Below are 24,895 nucleotides of genomic sequence, written 5' to 3'. Positions count from 1 at the left end.
TTACTGATCATTCCTTGACAAATTGCCTATTGGGACTTAATAGTATGTAGAGAGCCATATTTAATGAAGAGAAAAGGTTGGGATTGTGAATGACATAATTTGTCATTAAACTTTTATAATTTGTGTTAAATTGAACTTCTTAAAGATAATATTTTTAATCATTAACATAACATCATCAAGCTGGGTTCAAGTGCCTCTAGATAATGTGTTGTTTTATTATTTTAGGTTTTACTATTATATTAGATTCCTGTAGGTATTCAGACTAGTTATATATGACTCAGTGAATTAATAATCTAGAAGAATTTACAATTGCATTTTAATCCAGTTTAAAACGTTACTAATAACATCAACATATTTGAAATAGCAAATGTTATTGAGTTAAATTATTTTCTCAGGGTGAAATTGTTTGAGCCATGTCTATCGTAACATTCTGGAAGAGGTAGAATTTCAGGTTAAAAATGATGCATTTTTTTGTATGGCTATGGAATTACTAAAGACAATTTTCAGAATTTATTCCCTGCCTTCAGTGAAGATTTTATCATCTGATCTCTTAATCCCAAATCCTGCCATCCTTCTTGGGTGCTTCAATATCCACTTGGATGACCTATCTAATCAACGACTTAGGCTTTCAATTTCATATTTTGATGTCAATGATTGACCTTTATGTTTAAGCCACTTCAGCTATCCCATTCTATTGCTGCATGTTGGATCTTCTTAGAAGCCCAAACTTCTTTTGAAGTATTGATTTCATCCATCTCACTCCATGTGAGGTATATAAGTTTTATACCTCCATTCTCCAATTTACTTTTTTCTGCCACACAGTTTCTGGAATATGTGGGGACTTCTGATCCTTTGTCTTTTCCACTTACCCCAGAAAGTCTGCTTTCGTCTTCACACCCTTGCCAACCCAAATTAGATGCTCTCTTAATATCCTTAAACTGTGTTGCCTTCTTGTTTTTCTATTGTACCTTTTCTGAAAAGTCTCAATGCTGTATAAAACAAACTGGATTAATCTTATATCAGTACAGTTCTACAACTTTTGAAAATCAAACAAACTCAAAGACAGGCACTACTATAGATTCAGGGTTTCCGTAATCAACTTGTCCCTCAACAGGGCCAAGCAACATTTCTAGGAATCATGAGTTGGTTTCCTTTATTGCTTTCCAGAGTGACACTTTCAACACATTTATATGTTCCTTGAAACTCTGATCTTCCCTTCTCCCCTGTTCTCAACAGATAGTCTTGTCTCTGACTTCAAAGTGAAAATGCAAGCCATCATAAAGAAACTCTGTCAACTTTGTACTACCTTTCAACTGTGATAGTACTTCCTTCTGTCTATTATTAATCCCTCTATCTGTGTCTGGAGCATTCTTACTTTCTTGTTAAGGATTTCATCTCCCTCTTTATACTTCAATCTCTCCTTATTGGTTAGTATTCATAGTGCAAATGTTTCTCTTTAAAAAAAAAAAAAACTATATACAAACCTTGTCTCCCCCTCAGAGCCCCTCCACCTTAATGTGTATCTCTTCTCTGATTCATGATTAATGTTATTTAATGAGTTGTACACACAAATGCCTTTATATTTCACCTCTACTTGCACTTGAACCTCAATAACCTGACTCTATTTCTAGGACTCTGCTGAATTTGTTCTCACCACATTCACAGATCTATGTCTTTATTATTAAATATAATGAACAGTTCTTCAGTTCTTAATCTACATTTTACTTGTTTTTTCCAGAACATTTGACATTATGGACCATAAATTCCTTTGAAACATTCTCTTTTCTGGCTTTTGAAACTTCACATTTTTCTTCCTTTTCTATGACTTCTCTTTACCTCTTTTGAAGACTCTTTTAACTACCAGCTAAATTTGGGTTTCCTCCAGTTTTAGTCATTGGTCCTTTACTTTTCTCACTTAATATACTCATTTAATGCTGCAGTTTCTGTAGCATCTATATTAAGGTGACACTCAACTCACATCATTGATCTCTATCCCTCTGTTGAACTTCAGTCCTATATAGCCATTTTCCTTCTGTGCATGACACACTTGGGAATAGTTACTTACTATCACAATTCTCAATCAAACCACAATCATCCCTCACCAGGATCACTGAAACAGTCTTTTAATGGCCTCTCAGTCTCTAGACTCATCCACAATTCAGTCAAGATAATATTTTTAAATGCAAAGTTGATCTCTAATTTCTGTTGGAAAACTTCCAGAGGCTTCCCACTGCTCTCAAGGTAGTGGACTATGGCTTACAAAATCCTCCACTATCTCAACCCAATCCAGCCTTGTTGTTCAGCAATTTTTTCATGAGTTCCATACTTTAGATATATTAGACGCATTTACTTTTCTTGATTGAGCTAGGCCATATAACACTTCTAGGTCATTATATACTGTATTTTCTTGGCCTGGGTATTCTCCTGCCTTCACTTTTTATGTTAGTTCATGCTTGTATTTCTATAAAGGAATACCTGAGGCTTGGTAATTTATAAAGAAAAGAAGTTTAATTGGATGATGGTTCTGCAGCTTGTACAAGCATGGCTCCAGCATCTGGCTCTGGTGAGAGCCTCAGGAAGTTTAAAGTCATGACAGAAGGCAAAGAAGGATCCAGTACATCACATAGTGAGAGAGGGAACAGGGGAGAGGGAGCAAGAGAGAGAGAGTACGGAGGTGCCACACACTCTTAAACAATCAGATCTCATGAGAACTCAGAGCAAGTACTCACTCATCACCAAGGGGATGGCACTAAGATACTCTTGGGATTCACCCCCATGATTCAAACACCTCAGACCAGGACCCACCTCCAACACTGGGGACTATATTTCATCATGAGATTTGGACAGAACAAACATTTAAGCAATATTAACTTCCAGCTCCACCCTTGAGGTCTTAGCTTAGGTGTCTCTTCCTCCAGAAAGTCTTCCTGATCACTCATCTTGAGCAAGGTGATTATGTTACATGCTCACAAAGCAATTTCAAGTTCCCCTCTCTTAGTACTTATCATCCTCATTTGTACTCCCGGGAAACCAAAGGCTTCTTGAGAAAAGGGACTGTGTACCTTTGCCACAATTGTTCTCCAACACAGCATAGTCCCTGGGACAAAATAGGTACTCAGTGAATAATAAATCAGTGAATGAATATATTTCCAGATGTGGGAAACTTTATACAATAATGAGAGAAAAAATGGGAAGACCCAAGAAGTGAAAGCTTTTTGCCATGAGGTAGTTAAAAATAGGGTCCTTGAGAAAAGAAAAAGCATTGCTTCTCTCCTGGGGTTTTTTCCCTTAGGCATTCTTCACAGGTCTTATTATTGGAAGGAAGGAACCACAGGAATACAGTTTTAATCATACTGTTTTATCGTACTGTTCACAATCTTCTGTTTACCTGTGATCACCAACAGGATAGTAAAAATAAAATATTTATAATAATATAATATTAATAATAATAAATATTATATTTAAATTATATAAATATATAAATAATATAATAATATAAAATATTAATATTAAATATTAATTAATAATATAATAATTATAGGATTCTTCAACATATAAAAATAAGAAGAAAAGAGAGCACTGAATGTCATCCTCTTTCTTTCCATTGCACACCCATTCACATCACTATGGCATGAGAACACTAAATCAAATCTTATGTTTTTTGTAGCAAGCATACACGCAGGTGAAGCAAATCTGCTAAGATAGCATAGCAACTCCTTTCAGGGTGACATTTTAATTATCTCAGGAATATTTTCTCTTTTTTCATATCGTATTTTCTTGCTAAGAAAATATGTAAACATAATTGTACTTTATTAACATCAAGTGATAAAATAGTATTAAAAATTCAAGTAAGTTAAGCACTTTTTTTTTAACTGGTCTCAGATGAGACTTTTCTCCAGTTGCCTTTCTTTAACTACACTAAATTACAACATTTCTCTAACTTCAAACACTTTGATCATACCTTTCCCCATACCTTTTAATTCTTCCTCCCAAGGGGGAGGGTAGAACATGTGTTTGAAAGAGTTTTATCCCTAACACAATCCATGTGACCTCCATGTCTTCTAAAATGATTTCTGGTGGGAATGCTAGTGATTTCGAGGATCACATGTAATTTCCTGCTGAGCTGTTTAGCATGTGCAAATTACCATTTGACCTCCATAGTGACATATTTGTCATAGCAATTTTCACTTCTAGTGAAACGAGTTAAACTGCCTCAGTAAAAGTGATTTTAAGCAGTAATTCTTCATACAAAACCTTTCACATGAATCTGCCACTATGTGTTTTAAAGATTGATACCTGGGCTTCAGATATTTCTTTTCATGTTGTTTTTAATAAGAAGCACAATATTTCCATAACTCATATTTGGAATGATTCCTGGTTTTGGAAGCAGATTATTAAAACTGAGCATATGGAGGTCTTAAAGTAGAACCTTATGGGGGAAAAACAGTTGATCAAGTCTATTTTGCAGCACTGAAAAATTAAATGCTTGCAAAATCTTAGTAAAGCAAGGTTTATTCTTTATAACTTTTTAAAAACCCAAATTAGTGAACTATCTGTGTCGGGTAAGAATATGACCACACAGAAACCTCCTTTGTCATGATCATTTTTAAACAATCAGACTGTTCCTTTGCCTAATTTTTTTTTTCATTTACTATTGTATTGCTTAGGAGCAGTCAATGGACTTTTTTGAAAGAGAATCTTAAAAAGGAAGTTGAATACTCGGTGATTGACTGTGCAGAAGAAATAGAGAAAAATGTTGAAACTAATCCGAATTAAATGGAGCAATAAAACAAGAATCAAGTTGAAAGTACTTGTTTCTTGCATGACAAAAATTCAGCACCATCAGAAGGTTTGATACCATTCAAATGTGCACAGAGACTGCACTTATTTACTCACCCAAATTTCCTGAGTACCAAATGTCAGCACTCTACTATGCACTTAATACCAAAAGACAAATAAGATACTGTTCTTTAAACAATTTTAAAACAGCTTAGAGATGATTGCAATAGTATATGATACATGTACTCTTGGAAGTGTATTTAGGGTGCAACAGGAATTCTGAACAAATTAGATATTCATTAGATAGATATGGGCAGGAGGAAATAAGGGCATCTCCAAATTAGGAGGCATTAAGTTTGTACTTGTTAAGAGAATTGTGCTTAGTTTGGTGTGGTTAGATTTCAGGATGAGTGTGGGGGAGTGGCAAATGATGACTCTGAAAAGACAAGCTGAACCTATTCTTAAAGGCAGTAAGAAACTGTTCACAGCTTTAAGTAGAGAAGTAACACAATCAGATTTGCTCTTGGAAAGATGCCCCTGGCAGTAAGATGGAGCATGGACTGAAGGATGGTCAAATTATATTAAGAGACCAGTTAGGAGCCTATTGCATCCAAAAATGATGAAAGCTTTGAATTCTAGCCATATACTGAAGTTAGAAAGTTGGGAAAAATTTGACAGATTTTTTTTTCTTTAAAGGAAGGCATAACTTACTGAATTTAGTGAACTTCAAATGTAAGAAAAGAAGAATGAGAAATCTGAGATGGTTCTTGGGTTCTGAATGGGATGGCTGGGTTTATCTTGGTACTGCTAAACAAGAGAGGATTATAAGGAGGATGATCTGCTTGGGAAGAGAATAAAATGAGATCAGTTTTGGATTTGTTAATTTAAAGAAATCAGTAGGGATCTATGTAGACATGTTCAGTAAACTATCAAAAATTTAAGCCTTAGATCAAAGAGAGAAGAAGTCTGCGTAATAGATTGCAAATTATGACCATGTAGGAAAGACAGTAAGATTAGATTACCCAATGTGTGGAGAAGACATTTTGACTTAAATAATTTAATGTTTCCATTTTTATTCATGGGACACTCGAATGAAACCATTTCATTGAATTCATTTTGTGGGCAGGAGGATTATAGATGGTAATTTTTATTTTTTATTTTATTTCAATAGCTTTAGGGGTACAAGTGTTTTTCATTACATGGATGAATTGTATAGTGCTGAAGTTTGAGATTTTTGTGTACCCATCACCCAAGTAGTGTCTTTGTACCCAATATGTAGTTTTTAAATCTTTCACCCTCCTCCCATCCTTCCCCCTTCAGAGCCTCCAATGTCCATTATATCACTTTCATTGCCTCTGTTTACCCATAGATTAGCTCCCACTTATAAGTTAGAAGATATGGTATTTGGTTTTCCATTCCTGAGTTACTTCATTTAGAATCATGAGCTCCAGCATCTGGCCTCCAGTTGCTGCAAAATACATTATTTCATTCTTTTTTATGGCTCAGTAGTAGTCCCTGGTTCATATATCCCACATTTCCTTTATCCACTCATCAGTTGATGTGCACATAGGTTGGTTCCATATCTTTGCAACTGTGAATTGTGCTGTGATAAACATATGTATGCAAGTGTCTTTTTGATATAATGATTTCTTTTCCTTTGGGTAGAGACCCAGTAGTGGGATTGCTGGGTTGAATTGTAGATCTACTTATAGTTCTTTGAGAAATCTCCATACTGTTTTCCATGGAGGTTGTACTCACTTAAATGCCCAGCAGCAGTGTATAAGTGTTCCCTTTTCACCACATCCATGCCAATATCTATTGCTTTTTTATTTAGTAATCGTCATTCTGGGTGGGGCAAGGTGGTATCTTATTGTGCTTTAAGTTTGCATTTCCCTGATGATTAGCGATGTGAACATTTTTTCATGTTTGTTGGTTGTTTGTGTATCTTCTTTTGAGAATTGTCTTTTCATGTAATTTGTCACTTTTTGATGGAAGTAGTTGTTTTTTCTTACCGATTTATTAGAATCCCTTGTAGATTTGGGATATTAGTCCTTTGTCAGATGCATAGTTTGAAAATATTTTCTCCCATTCTGTGGATTGTCTGTTTATGCTGATGATTTTTTTTTTTTCTGTGCAGAGGCATTTTAGTTTAATTAGGTCTCATTTATATATTTTTGCTTTTGCTGCATTAAGCTTTTGTGGTTGTAATCATAAATTATTTGCCTAGGCCAGTGTTCAGAAGGGTATTTCCAGGTTATCTTCCAGAATGTTTATGGTTTTAGGTCTTAGATTTTGGGTCTTTAATCTATCTTGAGTTTATTTTTCTATATGGTAAGAGAGAGGGATCTAGTTTCATTCTCTACATATGACTATCCAATTTTCCCAACACCATTTATTGAATATGGTGCTATTTCTCCAATTTATGTTTTTATATGCCCTGTCAAAGATCAGTCGGTTGTAAGTATATGGGTTTATTTCTGGGTTCTCTATTCTGTTTTATTGGTCTATGTTTCTACTTTTATACCAGTACTATGCTGTTTTGGTTACTATAGCCTTGTAATATAATTTAGAATAAGGAAATGTGATGCCTCCAGATTTGTTCTTTTTGCTTAGGATTGCTTTAGCTATTGAGGCTCTTTTTTGGTTCCATATGAATCTTGGGAATTTTTTAATTATGTAAAAAATGCTGTTGGTATTTTGATAGTAATTGCATCGAATTTGTAGATGGCTTTGGGCACTATGGTCATTTTGGTGATATTGATTCCTCCAGTCCATGACCATGAGATATATTTCCACTTGTTTGTGTCATTTATGATTTCTCTCAGCAGTGTTCTGTAGTTCTTGTAGTAGAGATGTTTCACCTCCTTGGTTAAGTATATTCCTAGGTGTTTTAATTTTTTGCAGCTATTGTAAAGGGAATTGAGTTCTTGATTTTATTCTCAGCTTAGTCATTGTTGGTATATAGCAGTGCTACTGATTTATGTACATTGATTTTGTAACCCAAGACTTTACTGAATTCATTTATCAAATCTAGGAGTCTTTTGGAGGAGTCTTTAGGGTTTTCTGGGAATATGACCATATCATCAGCAGACAGAAATAGTTTGACTTCTTTTCCAATTTGGACGCATTTATTTCTTTCTCCTGCCTGATTACTCTGGCTAGGACTTCCTTTCTTGTAATTTTTTTTTAAAGTTAACATTTAATAATTGTTCTTGGAGGATTATTAAAAATACCCATGACATCAAAACCATACAGTCAAAGAAGTTATGTCAAAAGGACATCTTAAAACACCTGTGTCAGAATATCTCACTCCTCAGAGAGTGTGTATAAAGTGAGGAGAGGATCATGTCCTGAGGAATTCCAACATGTAATAGGCAGGCAAATGAAGAGTAGGAAAACATGGAGAGAGAAGAAAAATAGACTCAGACGCTTAGAAAAAGAACCAGGAGAAAGTAGTATAATGAAAGTAAAGGGAGAAGGAGAATTTGCGAGGAAGAAGAGAGTCAGCTGATAAGGATTCCACAATGAGGAGACTATTGCTCATTTTAGAGATATCAAGAAGTGGCTATTAGGGAAGCAAAAGTCAAAGAACAATGGATCAAGGAAATAGAGGCAATAAAGATATCCAAAAAGCTGTGGCAGAAATTTGTCATTAAAATAAGAAAATAAATTCTGTAGTAATTTGGAAAGGATTTAGGATCAAAATGAAGATTTTGGGGGTATTTTTGTGTGAGTTAGGGTTGGAAGGTGGGTTATCTGAGACTATTTGAGGTGGGAGGAAAGGAGCTAGTAATTAGAGAGAGTTTGAGCATACAGGAAAAACATGAGGATTCCTTTAGGAGGAATTGTGATTATTATTGCAGGAGAGGGATTAGCCTTGACAGAAAGAAACCATATTTTTCCTTCTGAGACAAAAACATTTAGTAAAACATAGGCACCAAAATAAGTAGGTTCATATGTTAGTGAATATATGCAAGAATACATTCAGGAAACTCTGAACTTCACTTCCTACAGCTGCCATTTTCTTAATGCAGTCTGAATTATTGAAGTTATTGATTGAGGCCAAGAAGATAATAGTGGGCATAGGGTAGACAGTATAGGTAAATGTTTTGAAGAACTGCCCTAAGGAATATAAGTAAAAGCTGATATTTATTTTTTGAAAAATAAAAATATGTTGAGCAATGCTGAGGGACAATGCAATATTTTAATTTTTAAGAGGCCAATCTGAGATCTGAGGAAAGGAAGGAAGTAAAGAGGGTGGCAGTATAGATAAATTTACTGATGTGTGTTGAAGGTAGGAGGAGGCTGTGAAGAGACCAAAGATTCTGCGTAGACAGGTTTGTCCTTAATAGCTTCTAATTTCTATATATGGCTGGCTGGAGGTAGGCAATGTGAGGAGAGGGTGGGGGCCATGGATATGGGCGAGATTGGTGGCAGTTTCAGATCACTACTCTGGAGGCTGGAAAGGGATTCAATTAGCAATGTGTAAAATGATTGTAGAATTAGGATGCTAAACCACCTCAGATTGGAAAGCATACATGTGTAATACGACCAATCTGCCTGGTTGTGCGTGTGTATATATTTTTTAAAGATGACAAATAGATCTTTGTGGAAGTGGAGAGGGGGTTGAAGGTTTTTAAGAAGGTTGTGAAAGGACAAAAGGGTAAGATTCGAAGGCTCTGATGAGGAAGCAAAAAAGTAAAGATGAGTTTAGAAGTTTAATGTAGTAAAAACCTAAGGATGAAAGTGGTTAATTATTCTTCGTAAACTTTAACTTTTAATAGTTCATTCAATTTAATAGTTCGTTAAATTTACTATAATTTAGAAGAACTTTAATTCTTCTATTTTTCCATTCTTCTGTTACTGACTGATTTGTAGCCCAATTTTCCTTGAGGACAGTGGTCATATGTTTTCATTTCTACTAAAAGTGCCTTAAAAAGTCATATGCAAATAGCAGATGATTACTCATTATTTTTGAACAAATGTGACCCAAAAATTCCTGCTGTGTGATTATATTCTAATAAGAAACAACAAAAATAGGATTATATGTTTTAATTACTTCACATTTTTTCTTTTTTTCTTTTTCTCATAAGCATGGTTATTGAGGATGGGTTAATAGACAGGTGATAACATTGATGGATGGTTTTAGATAAAGAATGTATGTAGATGTCTAGGATTGTCTGTAAAGGCAAAAAAGAGAAAATAAGGGAAAAGAGAAACAATGCTCAAGCTTAGTTGAAGTAAGCCTTTGAATAAAAGTAAACACCATACAAGGAGTCAGGTTGAATAAGGTTTCCTACAGAAAAAAGAATCATTTTATTTTAAATAAAATTAATGGGCTAGAAATTTGAAGATTAAGAGAAAAGCAATGAGGGATATCATGTCAGATATTAAAGAAAATAATCTCTTTTGCAGTGCTTTTAAAATAATCAATGAGACTAAAATCTACTGAATGAATTTGAACCAAAAATTCAATTCCTATGAACAAGATAGGCTTTGCAAGTCCACATAGGACACTCAGCCTTAGACTTTTTCTAGAATTCTGTAATTATACAATGATAAATCTGCTGAATATTACCTTATCACTTTTATCATAAAAACAATTGTTATTTTTTGCTTGCTTGTTCAAAATAATAAACAGAAAACTAAAGTCAATAATTATTTTATTCCTTATTTCCCTTCACTTGATATTTAATAAGGTCTCTTCTGTTCACAAAACTAGAGGAACATTTATATATTATAAATATTTGATAGTGTGAGCAAAAAAACCCCACAGGATTTTCTTTTATGTTGTTTCTTTAACAGAATAGTAAATATATGGCATGTATTCTAGTTAATGCCCTGTAACAGCCACTCACATTTTCTGGACTCTCCAGAGCCTTCTCTCCACTAACTTAGTCTCCAACCTCCACAAAGATGCAAGGGTAACTCTGCTACACTGCTCAACAGAATAAAGGAAGTGTCAGTGAAGAAACCAAACAATGCATTGTCGCTAACTAAGGCTGTTTTTTTTTTTTTTTAAACATGTGCTATACAAGAAAAGACATATGGTATGTTTTAAGAGATTATGTCTCTGATTCAAGGGTAAGCCTGTTTTTTTTTTTTAAAGAAATGTAAATAAAAGTAGAATTTGATGTGCAAGATTTATTATGATTTAGCTATGTACCTATAACCATGCATTTACTGTGATAGAATCCTTGTAGTGTGTTTCAGAATTACATGGTCAATTAAATTCTTAAGTATCTAAAGCTTGGCCAAATTTTAATTGTAAATTTATAACTTAGAGAGTTGACCTAACCAGGTATATACTTCTTATTTTCCCTTTGCTAGGCTTCTGTGAAATTTAAACAATGTTGAATGTTTTCAGCATTAATTGATACCTTAGTAATCAAACACAGACAGTGTATTCAAGCATTATAATTGCTTTTTAGGTTTTAAAAAGAAGTTCCTTACAATCTAATGCATTTGACGAACATGTGAGAGCAGGTTTTTATATAAGTATGACTTTGTTTTCAATTGAACTTTGAGACTTATCATTGATAAATGTTTTGAGAGTAGTAATTGGTTACATTTGAAGTTTTTATAACCCAGAAGAGTACAGCTAGTATTCTACATACAATCGACATTGAGAGGGCATCAAGATTCACCAATTTTCATTCATTCAACACATTTACAGAACACTTACTATGTGCTGGCTCTGACATGCAAGACTTATAGTTGTTATGAAGAAATGATACATCTAAAGGAATTTTGGTAAGCTTTGAAAAAATGGCCTTGTACTTGGAAAAGAGGAAAAGAGCAGGACTAATCATAACGAAGCAAAGGCTTACACCATATGACAAAAAAGATAAGAAACAACGTATTTGATTCGAATACAGTATCAAGAACAAACTTTTACATAATTAGGCCCTTAAAAAGTATATGTTAAATGAGCAGTGAGTGAATGAATAACTCTTTCCTTCAATTTTCTTGTTCTAAAGACATGCCATTGTCAAACCTGATAGACAAAATCTCTTATTAACTGATTTATTGGCTCTTATTAATTGACTGACTAGGGAAACAATGAACAAGATGGGATTTGAGAGAGAGGGAGTATAAAGGAGGGAAATCACATTAAGAAAGCAAGAAAATATCCTCAGGAGGAAAGAAAAAGTCAAAAAATTGTTAGTTTTTTCCAGATGTTTTCTTCAAGCTAGTTTATTATTTCCATTAATGCTCTATTTTAAACATTAATCTCAACAAAGTGTTTAACTGATTATTTTTACTTACATGAAAGTATACTTTATTTTTTATCTCCATCTTTAAATTTTGTTATATTTTGTTATTTTGACTGGTATCAAGAAAAGGAATGTGTGATATCCTATTGTTTTTAAAAAGTTAATAATGTGTTAGCCCTCATCAATCTCTATCAGCTTCTCCTAAATTGAATAACCTAATGAAGTTTAATACGTCTGTTGCTAAATGTCTCACATGTTTAAATAATTTATCTTTACCTGGTTTTGGAATTTTTAAATTTCTAATAATGATTGCTTTTATAATCCAGTTTCTAATTTCCATTTGTTATATTCAGCGAACTGATCCCTGTCTCTGGAAACATTCATAATATCTCTATATCTATCTATCTATCTATCTATCTATCTATCTATCTATCTATCTATCTATCATCTATCTATCTATCTATGAGACAAGACAAAGAAAAAATGAACATGTTATGACAATTGGTTTTTAAATTTTTTATTGTGGTGAAATATATATAAAACATAAAATGTACCATTTTAGCAATCTTTAAGTATACTGTCCTTTGGCATTAAACACATGCAAGTTGTTATTGCAACAGTCACTGTCATCTACCTCCAGAACTTTTTCATCTTCTCCAACAGAAACTCTATACTCATTAAACATTACCTCTCCATTCTTCCCTTTCCCCTAACCACTGGCAACTACCCTTCTATTTTCTGTTGTTATGAATTTGACTATCCAAATACATCACATAAGTGGAATCATACAATATTTGTCCTTTTGTGATAGCTCATTGTACTTAGCACAGTGTGTTCAAGGTTCACCCATGTTGTAGCAAGTGTCAGAATGTCCTTCTTTTTAAAAGCTGGGTAATATTCCATTGTGTGTATTGTATAGACCATATTTTGTTTATCCATTCATCCATCAGTAGACACTTGAGTTACTTCCACCTTTTGTCCACTGTGAATTACATTACTATAAGCATGAATATACAAACATCTGTTTGAGTCTTTAATTTCTTTGGGATATATACCCAAAAGGGAATTGCTAAATCATGTGGTAATTCTGTGTTTAATTATTTTTAGCAATTGTCACGCTGTTTTCCATAGTGGCTACACCATTTAATATTCCCACCAGCAATGTACAATTCCAGTTTCTACATATCCTTGCCAATAATTGTTACTTTCTTTATTTTTTTTAATATTGGGAATCCTAATGGGTGTGCAGTGGTATCTTATGTATTTTTTATTTGCATTTCCCTAATAATTAGCAATAATCATGTGTTTATTGGCCATTTGCATATTTTCTTTGGAAAAATGTCTATTCAAGTTGTTTGGCCATTTTTAGACTGGATTATTTGTTTTTGTTGTTACTAAGTTTAGGAGTTATTTATACATTTTGGATATCCATTCCTTATAAGATATATGATTGGTAAATATTTTCTATCATTCCATGGGTTGCCTTTTATTTCTGTTGGTTGCATCCTTTGACGAACAAATTTTAAGAAATTTTGGTTAAGTCCAATTTATCTATTTTTTTGTTGTTGCCTATACTTTTTGAGTGATATTAAGAAACCATGGCCCAATCCAGTATTATGAGGCTTTATAGTTTTAACTATTATGTTTAGGTATTTCATCTATTTGGGTTAATTTTTATATATGACATAAAGTCAGGGCCCAACTTCATTCATTTGCTTGCAGATATCCAGTATTACCAACATCAGTATTGAACCAACTGTCCTTTTCCCATTGAATGAATGATCATGGCATCTTTTGAAAAAAAAAATCATGTATGCAAGAGTTTCTTTCTTTCTGGGATCACTATTTATGCCAATTACTTTGAAAATAATTTTAAATTTTAGAATAATTTTGGAATTATAGAAAAGTTGGAAAGATAATAGAATTCCTGTTTACCCTTCAACTAGTTTTCCCTATGGTTAATATCTTACATTACCACAGTACATTTCTCAAAATTAAGGAAGCAACGTTAGTATATTGCTATGAACTAAACTCTATACTACTTACATGTCATCAGATTTTTCATTAATGTTTCAGTATCCAATGAGAATAATATATTGTGTCTAGTTGTCATGTTTCCCCAGTCTCCTCTGATCTATGTCAGTTTCTCAATCTTGTTTTTCATTACCTTGAGAATCTTGAGGAGTGCTAGCCAGGTAACCAAAGAATGCCCCCAAATCTAGGTTTCTCCAATGTTTTTATCATTGTTAGACTAGAGTTATGAATTTTCTAATGAATATTACAAAGGCAAAGTGACCTTATTATTACATCATATGAAAGATACATGACATCCCCATGGAATCACCAATGATGTTAATTTAACTGTTTTTTAAAGTAGTGTTTGCTTGGTTTCTTCACTGTAAAGCTACTATTTTTCTCATTCTATGCTCTATTCATTAGAAATAAATCACTAATTCTAGTCCATACTCAATAGGAAGAGAATTAGGCTCCACTTCCTGAAGGGGAAAATCTACATACACTATACGGAATTTCAAGCCAAGGATTTGTCTTTTCTTCTCACTTATTTGATTATTAAAACATTTATTTACATCAGTATGGACACAGAGGAATATATTTTATGCTTTGGGCTATAAACCAATATTCCACTATTTATTTGATGCTCAGATTATTTCAGCTTTGGCCTTTGGGGGCTCTGTCAGGATGGCTTCTGTGTTCTTTTGGCACACCCTACAATTCTTTGTTTTCTGTTCTAGTACTACAAGATGATCCAGGCTTATCTTGTATTTTCCTTACCCCACCTCTAGAATCAGCCATTACTCCAAGGGCACTTGGTTCCTCCCCATTTTTGGCACTTAAAAGCAAAGATCTGACACAAATAAAATTTTTCAATGCTACTTAATGCTTTTTATTTAGAGATAATGTGTTGGCTTTCTATTTTGATAGCGTTATTGTTTTGTTAATTGTCACTTAGAAATGTATTCAATATAAAGAGAAATATTTGTATCACCTTTCATACACAAAGTTGATGCTACCAATATGGAATTAACATGAAATATGCTTTGCATTACTTTCCCAGTAGTGGTGATCAATTGTTAGTGATTCATCCATATCCCTTGGCTGGAGAAATAGAAGTGGAAACACTGAATTAATCAGGCCGTCAAAGCCATTCAAGCAGTATAATCAACATGCAAGTGCTGTTATTTTATTAAACAAAGAATTTACCTTTATGATTTATCCCTATTATAGACACTGTCTTAAAGTTATTTATAGTTCTTGGAAAATTCACCATCTGGAGAATTCCAAATTTTCCAGAAAAACTTGCCTTGAGGACAGATCTTAGAAAATAATTGCCCTGGAGGCTTTTGTTTTGGTTTGGTTTTTAACTCCTTTTGGTTAGACTTTGAATCAAGTATTTTTTACTTTGCAAAATATATAGCTTAAGGGTAATTTTTAAAAAAATTTATTTTTCCACTGATATTTTTTAAAAGTCTTTGAAATTCAGAAAGCAATGTATTTATTCATGTCTTTCAACTTAAAAATATTAATCAATACTAGTCATCCAATTTAATTCCATGTTTTTAAAAGAAATAAAATTATTTTTCTTTTAATGAAAGTGGTAATAATGTACTATTTAGCATATTTTTCAGTCTAATTAATCAAAAATTGAATGAAATAAAAGAATAAGAGTTTTAGGACACATATAAATCTTTTCATCTAAAATATAGTATGCATTCCTATTAGTACATATAATTCATTCTATACCTTTGAAACTCAACCTGAAATGATTTTTAGACTTTTCGAAGAAACAAGAAATGTACTTACTTTTGTAATTACTGGAAATAATACTGAACATAATATATGAAAAAATTATGGGTCTTGTTAGGTACTATGCAAGATCTAATTCCCCCTTTCCCCTATGTGAAGAATGAATGAAGACTTAGATTGTTTATTTTCTTCTAACTTTCAGTGGTTGAAGTACATTATATATTCTTATAGCCTTAAATACTGAGTAGGAGTTTTTGGAGTTTGATTCTTCTATCTAAAAAAAATCCTAGCCAAATGATTTTGATTAATTGAGTCTGTCTAAAAATAAAAATCTCTCATGGTTACCATGGGTTTATCATTTCTCCTATGGGCCACATTCAGCCTTATTCTGTGCACAGAATTCTCATTATTGTCTTCCAATCTGCACTGCTTTTTGCAGTGGACATTAAGCTTTCAATTGAGAAATTAAACAAGATATATAGTAGCGATGATAAAGTAGCATCTATACATTCATTGTGATTGCTACCAGTTTATTTGTGTCTCTGTAATACAAAGGGGGCTTTCAGGATTGGATACCACATGTGCAAAAGCTAAACTAAGAGGCTTTAATATACTTTCTATGTACTTATTGATTCATTATATAAATAAATTCCTCTGACTACAAATAGTTCAAATTTCCATTAAGGAAACCTTAGGAACATCTCTCATTCAGTTCTAAGCTCTAAACTTTATACTACCAAATTTTGCCTTGAATAAACAAGCCAAACCAAGACAAAAACTATGCGTTCACTTAAGGTAGTGAATAATATAGGTATGTCTTATGTAAGCAGGCCAGTCTTTGTATTTCTAGGTACTTTTTGATATTAGGATAATAAATGACCTGTTAAACTGCCTTGTGATCTCTTCATTTTATTGTTATATGTAGTTTTCAGCTATAGTGTTCTTTTGAACTGTAGTTGTGATCAAAAAGATCAGTCAAAAAAGCTATGAAAAGCTTGGACAAACCACTCAGGTAATTTTCCAATTAAGAAGAATAGGTTCCCCCAATCCCATTTTAATTGAGGAACTGCCTGGGTAAGTAAAATCTTCCCCTGCCCCATCAAAAACCCAGAATAAATGGGAATATATTAATGAGGTGTTAGTGAAGGGGATTGTAATGTGATAACAACAAAACTAGGTGAAACAGATAAATATAGAAACATACAATCAGTATTACGCTGTACTTAATCTAAACCAGCAATATAATCATTTGATTGTAATATTAAATCAACAAACACCATTGAGAGGGAGATCCACTATGGTTGGTCTACAGATCAGGCAGGTGTAGGTAACTTCCCAGTTTTGTTCTACTGATCTATATAATCTATATTTCTACAAATGGGATTTTTCCTATTTCATTTGTACTAAAAAGTAACAACAACAGTTTTAGTGCTAGTCTTAACATGATTGTATTGTAATCAGCAGGGTTTTACAAATTATCTCAAAGGTTAATCTTGGTGATCATCACATTATACTCATTCTTATCAGTTATATTTAGTGGCAGATTGCAAGCTTTCCTTATTATCTTGTTAAATCAAGAGGTGAAAGCCTTTCAAGGCTTCTCTTTTTAAACATCTTTTATTAATGCTAATATGCCAGATGGGAGAAATTAAAATGGTTCTGTTCTTCATGCTGCTGCTACCCACAATTTTACCACATCATTTGCTGGTTAAGGAAGCATATGAAAACGATAGGTAGAGCACACATTTGTAAAAGTTCAGAAATGATGAAATTCCTTGTCTAAGGAAAACCTTTTTTTATTTCACTAGGTAAAAAAATGCCATCACTTTCCAAACATACATAAGAAACACTGACAAAGATGAAATTAATATACTTACAACTCATATGCTGCATCATTTTTTCCCAGCTACTCATGTTTACCTTAATCTTAAATGCCAGCCGGTAGCCAGCAAGATGATTATACAAGAATAAACCACCTTGATTCATAGGGATAATTGTCCAGAGCAACTAAGCTTATTTAAATGTTGCTTCTTTCCCATTTTCTCATTGTTTGGGAAATCAGTGGCTCTTGCAAGTCCCTATTTACTCTTTTTACAGGTCTTGGGAAATATGTATGAATGTTTGGCAGGCAGTGGAATCACTTTTCTACCTATCAATAACTATCTAAGAGAGTGTTTTCAATCCTTTAACTTTGCCATAGACACATCCACATAAACTTTGGATTCTAAGCAATTCACATAGTCTGAATAATTACTGAATCTGATCTCTAAGTCTTAGGGAGCAATATTGGGAAGCACATAAAGAGTGGCTTTATGATAAATATAAGCTTGAATTGACTAACTTTTCCCTAAGTTAAATCATTTGTAAACTTCAGTGTATAATAATATTTAATAATAACTAAATGCAATCTGAAACAAATTACATTCTACCCCCTCTTTTAACTGATTAGGTTTTTCTGGTTGAGAACTATGAGTTTAGAAAAGATAACGAAACTTTTATGTTCTTTAAGCGAGAAGATCAGGATTGTCAATACTGTCATTGCTTTTACTGGAATCCTCAGGATGAATTGAAGGTGAGTACAGGATGTTTCTTTCACTCTGTTCTTAAATTAGAAAGTATTCCCTGTTTTTCACTCTCCCACTCTGATTTGACTATACAGTTCTCTATGCATCTCTTTTCTTGTGTGTCTTCCCAAGTCCAGGTTTGACCAGAGACAAAGAAGCAAACGCTATAAATTAACATTCACATATGGTAGGTAAGCCTGTAAGTTGCTTTGGACTTTGCTTGCCTCAGATATCTTAGATCCAAAGTGGGGAGAAAGTGGATAAAGGTCAGTGTCAATTGTTGAAAAGGGAATCACAGGGAGGTCAAAAGCACAGTAAAACTGGAGTCAGAAAGTCAGAATGCCTGTGTTCAAGGTCAGGGTCTTAAAATTTTTTAGTGTGCCATCTCTGGTGAGTTACTTAATTTCTTTGAGCTTCATTTTCTTTCTTTTTTTTTTTTTTTTTTTTTTTTTTGGCGAATTTCACTCATGTTGCTCAGACTGGAGTGCAATGGCATGATCTCATCTCGGCTTACTGTAATCTACGCCTCCCGGGTTCAAGCAATTCTCATGCCCCAGCCTCCCAAGTAGTTGGGATTACAGGTAGGCACCACCATACCCAGCTAACCTTTGTATTATTGGTAGAGACAGGGTTTCTCCATGTTGGTCAGGCTGATCTCGAACTCCTGACCTCAGGTGATCTGCTCACCTTGGCCTCCCAAAGTGCTGGGATTACCAGCATGAGCCACTATGCCCGGTCCATTTTCTTATTGATTGATGGTTACGTAATATTCATACATATTGATGGAACACATGTGATGTTTTGTTACAGACATAGAATGTGTAATGACCAAGCCAAAGTATTTAGGATATTCATCACCTCAATAATTTGTCATTTCTACATGTTGGGAACATTTCAAGTTCTCTCTTCTAGTTATTTTGAAATAATCACCCTACTCTGCTATCAAAGAGGATAACTTATTCCTTCTATCAAAGTGTATGTTTGTACCAATTAACCAACTGCTCTTCATTACTCCTCCAAAGCCTTCCCAGCCTATGGTATCTGTCATTTTACTGTCTACCTCCAGGAGATCAACTTTTTATTTAGCTCCTACATGTGAGTGAGAACATGCAATATTTGTTTCTCTGTTTCTGGCTTGTTTGATTTAACATAAAGACCTCTAGTTCCATCTGTGTTGCTGCAAATGACAGGATTTCATTCTTTCTTATGGCTGAATAGTATTCTATTTTCTATATATACCACATTTTCTTTATCAGTTGATCTCTTGATGGACACTTAGGTTGATTTTGTATTTGTTGCTATTGTGAATAGTGCTGCAGTAAACATGATGGGTATCCTTTTGATATGCTGATGTCCTTTCCTTTGAATATATACCCAATAGTGGGATTGCTGCATCATACGGTAGTTTCATTTTTAGTATTTTAAGAAATCCTCATACTATTTTCTATAATGGCTGTACTAATTTACATTCCCACCAACAGTGTATAGAAGTTTCCATGTCTCCACAACCTCACCAGCATCTTTTATGTTTTGCCTTTTAGATAATAGACATTCTACCTGAAGTAAGAGGATATCTCAGCATGCATTTGTCTTGCATTTCTCTGATGGTTAGTGATGCTGAGCATTTTTTCATATACCCTTTGGCCATTTGTATGTCTGGTTTTGAGGACTGTTCCTGTCCTTTGCCCACTTTTTAAAGAGTTTGTTGTTGTTGTTGTTGTTTTATTGCTATTGAGTAGTTTTTGAGTTCCTTCTATATTCTGAATATTGGTCCTTTGTCAGAATAGTTTGCAAATAAACTTTATTTATTTATTTATTTATTTATTTATTTATTTATTTATTTTGAGGTGGAGTTTCACTCTTATTGCCCAGGATGGAGTGTAGTGGCGCGATCCTGGCTTACTGCAACTTCCGTCTCCTGGGTTCAAGTGATTCTCCTGCCTCAGCCTCCTGAATAGTTGGGATTACAGGCATGTAATCCACCACCATGCCTAACTAATTTTTATATCTTCTTTTTCTTTTTTTTTTTGTAAGTAGAGACTGGGTTTCACCATGTTTGCCAGGCTGGTCTCGAACTCCTGACCTCAGGTGATCTGCCTGCCTTTGCCTCTCAAAGTGCTGGGGTTATAGGCATGCGCCACTGTACCTGGCCTCATTTTTTAAATTACAGACATTCATACATCCTTCAATCCATTCATTTAACAACAACTATTTTTGAGGACAAATGATATGCCTGAAACTTTATTTTCTTTATAGGATTGTTGATGTTGCTGTAAGAACCATATAAAATATAAATATGTAATATAAATAACGATTTTGTTTTTCATATGGCTTATTCTGCAAATAAATAAAGATTTTTAATAGCTCTTGTGCATATAGTTTGCCTTTTGTATTGACCTTACTTCTTAATTTAATTTTCATATTATTTAAAATATCAATTGTATGTAAGTACACATCTTAAAAAATTACTAAGAAGTTGTTACAATCTGTAAGGAACAGAGTATATTTGGAATTCAGTTTTACATCTAATTTTGCTGCATACTTACTTCTGATGAAAAAACAAAATCTCCCCCCAAAAATTACCTCACCACTGCCACTAACATGGGCAATAATATAACAGGAACAAAGCACTATTTTTTGCCAACAGCTAGGCAGATTTATTTCCATTTTTCATATATACAGGTCTTTCAGACTACATATGGAATCTAATGAATATGGAAATCACTTACCATTAATATAATTGAATATTAAAGTTATAATGAACTATGCACAACTGCCAAAATTTAAAATTACAGTGTTAGGACTTCTCTATTAAGATATATCTGCCTTTTATAAATTGTTCTCGGCAATTTGTATTTTCATAAAAACAACATACAGTGTTGTTCAACTTCTGCCCTTGTAATTCTCAGGCTGTTTTTCCATTGCCACAGTCTGCTAAACCTCTACTCCTTTTTAACAATTTTCGAGAAAGAAATACACACAACTGCTAAAACCATAACAAGACAAAGCTGTGTAAGACAAGCACTAATGGCGGGAGGGAAACCACTATGGTAGTATAGTTGATTTCATTTTTAAGTAAGAAAAAGGCCACACTCATACAGCAGACCAAATAAGACACACATGGTAAATGAGGGCAGAGCAGCGGACCCAGGAACTGGTGTTAAGGTAGGAAAGTCCCAGATGTCAGATAGCTCTATTTTTCGGTTGTCTTTGCTAAATGTCTTTCATAAATTCATTAGAGTTACAAAAATTGCCTAAAAAGGAATTAAATTTCAGTTTCTGTAATTCATTTTCAAAACAGCAAAGGAATATATTTGCTCCATAAAAATTGTATTAGCTGGCATTCGCTGGTGCCAACTCTGGTCTCTTAGCTATCCCAATCATCTTCCATGGCTCTTCATATTTTTATTTTAGGAGAATTCCAAAATCTGCTTGGAGAAAGTATGCTTAAAGATTTATCTCACAAACATGATTTTTTTTTTTTGCATGTGGGGATAAAGAAGGAGATTTAAGATAACATGAAATATTACTACATGTCTGGACTAGTTAATAAAGTTATTAAGGCAAGTTGCTGGTAGCACTGATAGATATATATAGTTGAATTTTAAGAGGAAAATATGGCCTATAATAGCTGTTTGTACTGCAAAGTCTGGCTTGATACGAGGCTGCAGAGACATTGATGCAAAACCGCCCTCATTTATTAGCAGGTAGTCAGGGAAATTGGATTAAAAAAGAATCTGGGGAAAAAGCGACCTGATAGATTGTCTTCCCGTGAAAGCCTTGACTAAAAAGGCCTTCATTTTAGCCATAGAAAAGACTCATTCAACCATCATGTTTAGGGCCTGCTAGACACTATCCAAAGTGAAGTTGCTTTTATTCTGTTCTTATTTTGCCCATGTGCATTCATCTTCTGTACAGTGTGGCAACCAGGAATTTGTCAATGTCAAGGAAAATACTCAGTACGTGGAGGCTGTGTGATATGACTTTGTTTAGGTCTATGTGCAGAAAACCTAGCACCAGATTGGAAAATTTGTCAAAAACAATCACCTTACTTGAATCTGGAAGGTTTGAAACACTTTCCATAATAAAGAATCCTTTTTAAAGATTATGGAAATATAATGATGAACATTTATATAGCACTCTACACAGCTTTTTAGAGAGTATTTTCACTGCAAACTGTTGAGATATGTTATGTAAGTATGTATATTATTATCCTTGCATGCTGACAGTAAACCTGAGGTTCAGAGAAAGGAAATGGGTTTTCCAAAATTGCACAGGTAGTAAATGTGGATCCAGGACTCAAAACCAGTAGTTCAGAATCAAAATTCTATGCTCACTATATTCTATACTGCTGCCTTTCTTCCCCAATGCAGTAAGTCAAAGAAATTAAGTGTACAAGCACTTCTTCTCAAGATTAATTTATTTTATCAAGAAGCAGGAAGTATAGTGTAGCCTTTTATTCTAAGGAAGGCTGGCTATATTTTCAGGATCCAAAAATTAAAAGGCCTAGACATACTTCAGTGTATCTAGATATATTCTGAGATCTCTCTGGAAATGATATTTTGATTTTTGAGGGCAGGCAGCACCCTAATCTTGTTTTAAACATTCTTAAGTTACTGTAATACATTTTATGCAATGAACACAATTAATTGACAGACAAATGATCAATTGATTCACATCACTCTAAATTAAAAGTGAACACTTAAAACTAGGTATGTTAATGTCATAAGTGAATTGTTTTTATATGCTTATTTCAATTATTTATTGATCATTTTCACTTACAAGATTCCTTTTAAACCTAAAGAAACTGATATGAATGAAATAATTGATTTGTTGAATAGGAAACCTTTGGTAGATCTGGATTTAAAACTCTGATTGCTCACTCTTGTGTTGTCTAAGGAGCCATTCTACTGTGCATTACATGTTCTTCCAAAACAAATGGTGAAACTAAAGTTCAGGAGAGTCTCCTTGTTAGAGAAGGACAAGGCAGGCTATTTTGTATATAGACTCAGTTGAGTTTTTCTGAGTGTCTTTGTTCCAATGTCAAATAAAAAGATTGAAGTACACACTAAATAGAATTAACACTTCTCTTATGCCATTTCCTGCTTATGATTCGAGTGTTAAATATATGAATAATTTCAAGTGAGGCACTATATGTATATATATTTTCAAATGTCTTCATAAATAACTTTTACGGTAAGGTCACACCCTACCAAACAAAGAAGTTTAGAGTTCTATGACAACACGTGTGATATAGCTTGCTGCAAATTAAAAAGACAAGTCTTCCTTAAGATAAAAATAGTAAATTGCCTAAATATTGAACACATGTATGAGAATATATTAAATCAATGACTAATAAATGCTTTTGAAATCTGGATAAACATTTAAAGTGTTTATTCAATTAAAGCCTACAAAAGATATAACCTATAAATACAACTATTGAAACTGGTTTTATTTTTTATAAGTATGACTATGTTGCATTTAATGTTCTTCGAATAATTTATTTTGCCAAATGTGCTCATTTGAAGAGCCATATCAAGCTTTTCAAATGGTGAGTTGCAGAGTAGGTGCTGGTCACCCACTGCTTGGTGGGAGGGGTGGTGTTGAGGAGGGAGGAGGCTGCCTTGCTTTTTCCCCACTATGTTGTGTTCCCTTCCACCTTTCTCTCTTCTTGACTCCTCACTTTCTTTTCCTCTGTCTTCTTTCTTTCTAAAACCATTTATGGAGCACTTTTTATGATACAGGTACCTTGCCAGGTGCTGAGGATAAAATGATGACTAAGATATTCACAGTACTGCCTTGTTGGAGCTTAAAGATGATAGAGAAATCAAACTGGCAAACTGGCAACTACAACTCATCAGAGCGGATTCACTAAAGGGGAAATAAGAAGGGCTATGGAGTCCCCTAATCAATACCTTGAGGATAAGAAGAAGCTTTTTGGAGGAAATTACATCTAAACAGATGGAAAATTTATCATTTGTTCTCTTTAAGAGTTTCCTATTTTTTGAAAAATTAACATGCCACTCAAATCTTTTCTGCTTCAGCTTAATTTGCCATTGTATCCCTGCACATGCCTCAGACTGCAGCCCATATTCACAATCAGTAGCCTTCCTTAATCTTAGTCTCCCTCTCCAGTTCCGCTCACTTCACCTTATTTGTTACTATAGTTGTTTCCATGTATTTCCTCAACCAGAAATCTAAAATTGATTCTTATTTTTCTTGTTAGTCTTCCATTTACAAACTCTGTTCCCCAAACCAAGTTTTTATCTTTTTTTTGTAGCAAAGAAGTCTCTGATGGAATTAAAACAATTTATGAATTTTTTTCATTTTCTCATTCAAAGAATTGATTACCACATGCATGAAAAAGAGTACAAATGTGAACATCACCAATAAATAAACACATCTAATGGAGGAGATCAGATATATTTCTCAATGGGTTTAATTTAAAAATTAGATTATAACACTCATTCATCTGTTCAACAAATATTTATTAAATGCCTACTATGTGTCAGTCCCCATTGTCAGAAAGCTTATATTCTAATGGAAGAATATTGACAAGCAAACGAATAA

General features: G+C 33.6%; 1 long non-coding RNA gene across 1 annotated transcript in view; it reads left to right on the top strand.

Moving 5' to 3' along the window:
- Positions 1 to 18,766, top strand: part of LOC126957498 (uncharacterized) — a 56,539-nt gene extending 37,773 nt beyond the window's left edge. The window contains exons 2-3 of the long non-coding RNA XR_007726795.1: positions 18,271 to 18,333; positions 18,463 to 18,766. This is a non-coding gene — a long non-coding RNA (uncharacterized LOC126957498). The remainder of the gene's footprint in view (positions 1 to 18,270; positions 18,334 to 18,462) is intronic.
- Positions 18,767 to 24,895: the final 6,129 nt, after the last annotated feature.

This window comes from Macaca thibetana, chromosome 6 (genome assembly GCF_024542745.1).
Source record: "Macaca thibetana thibetana isolate TM-01 chromosome 6, ASM2454274v1, whole genome shotgun sequence".
In the NCBI taxonomy this organism is placed as follows: Eukaryota; Metazoa; Chordata; class Mammalia; order Primates; family Cercopithecidae; genus Macaca; species Macaca thibetana.
Note: the sequence above shows the minus strand (reverse complement) of the source record. Positions and strands in the feature narration are given on the sequence as shown.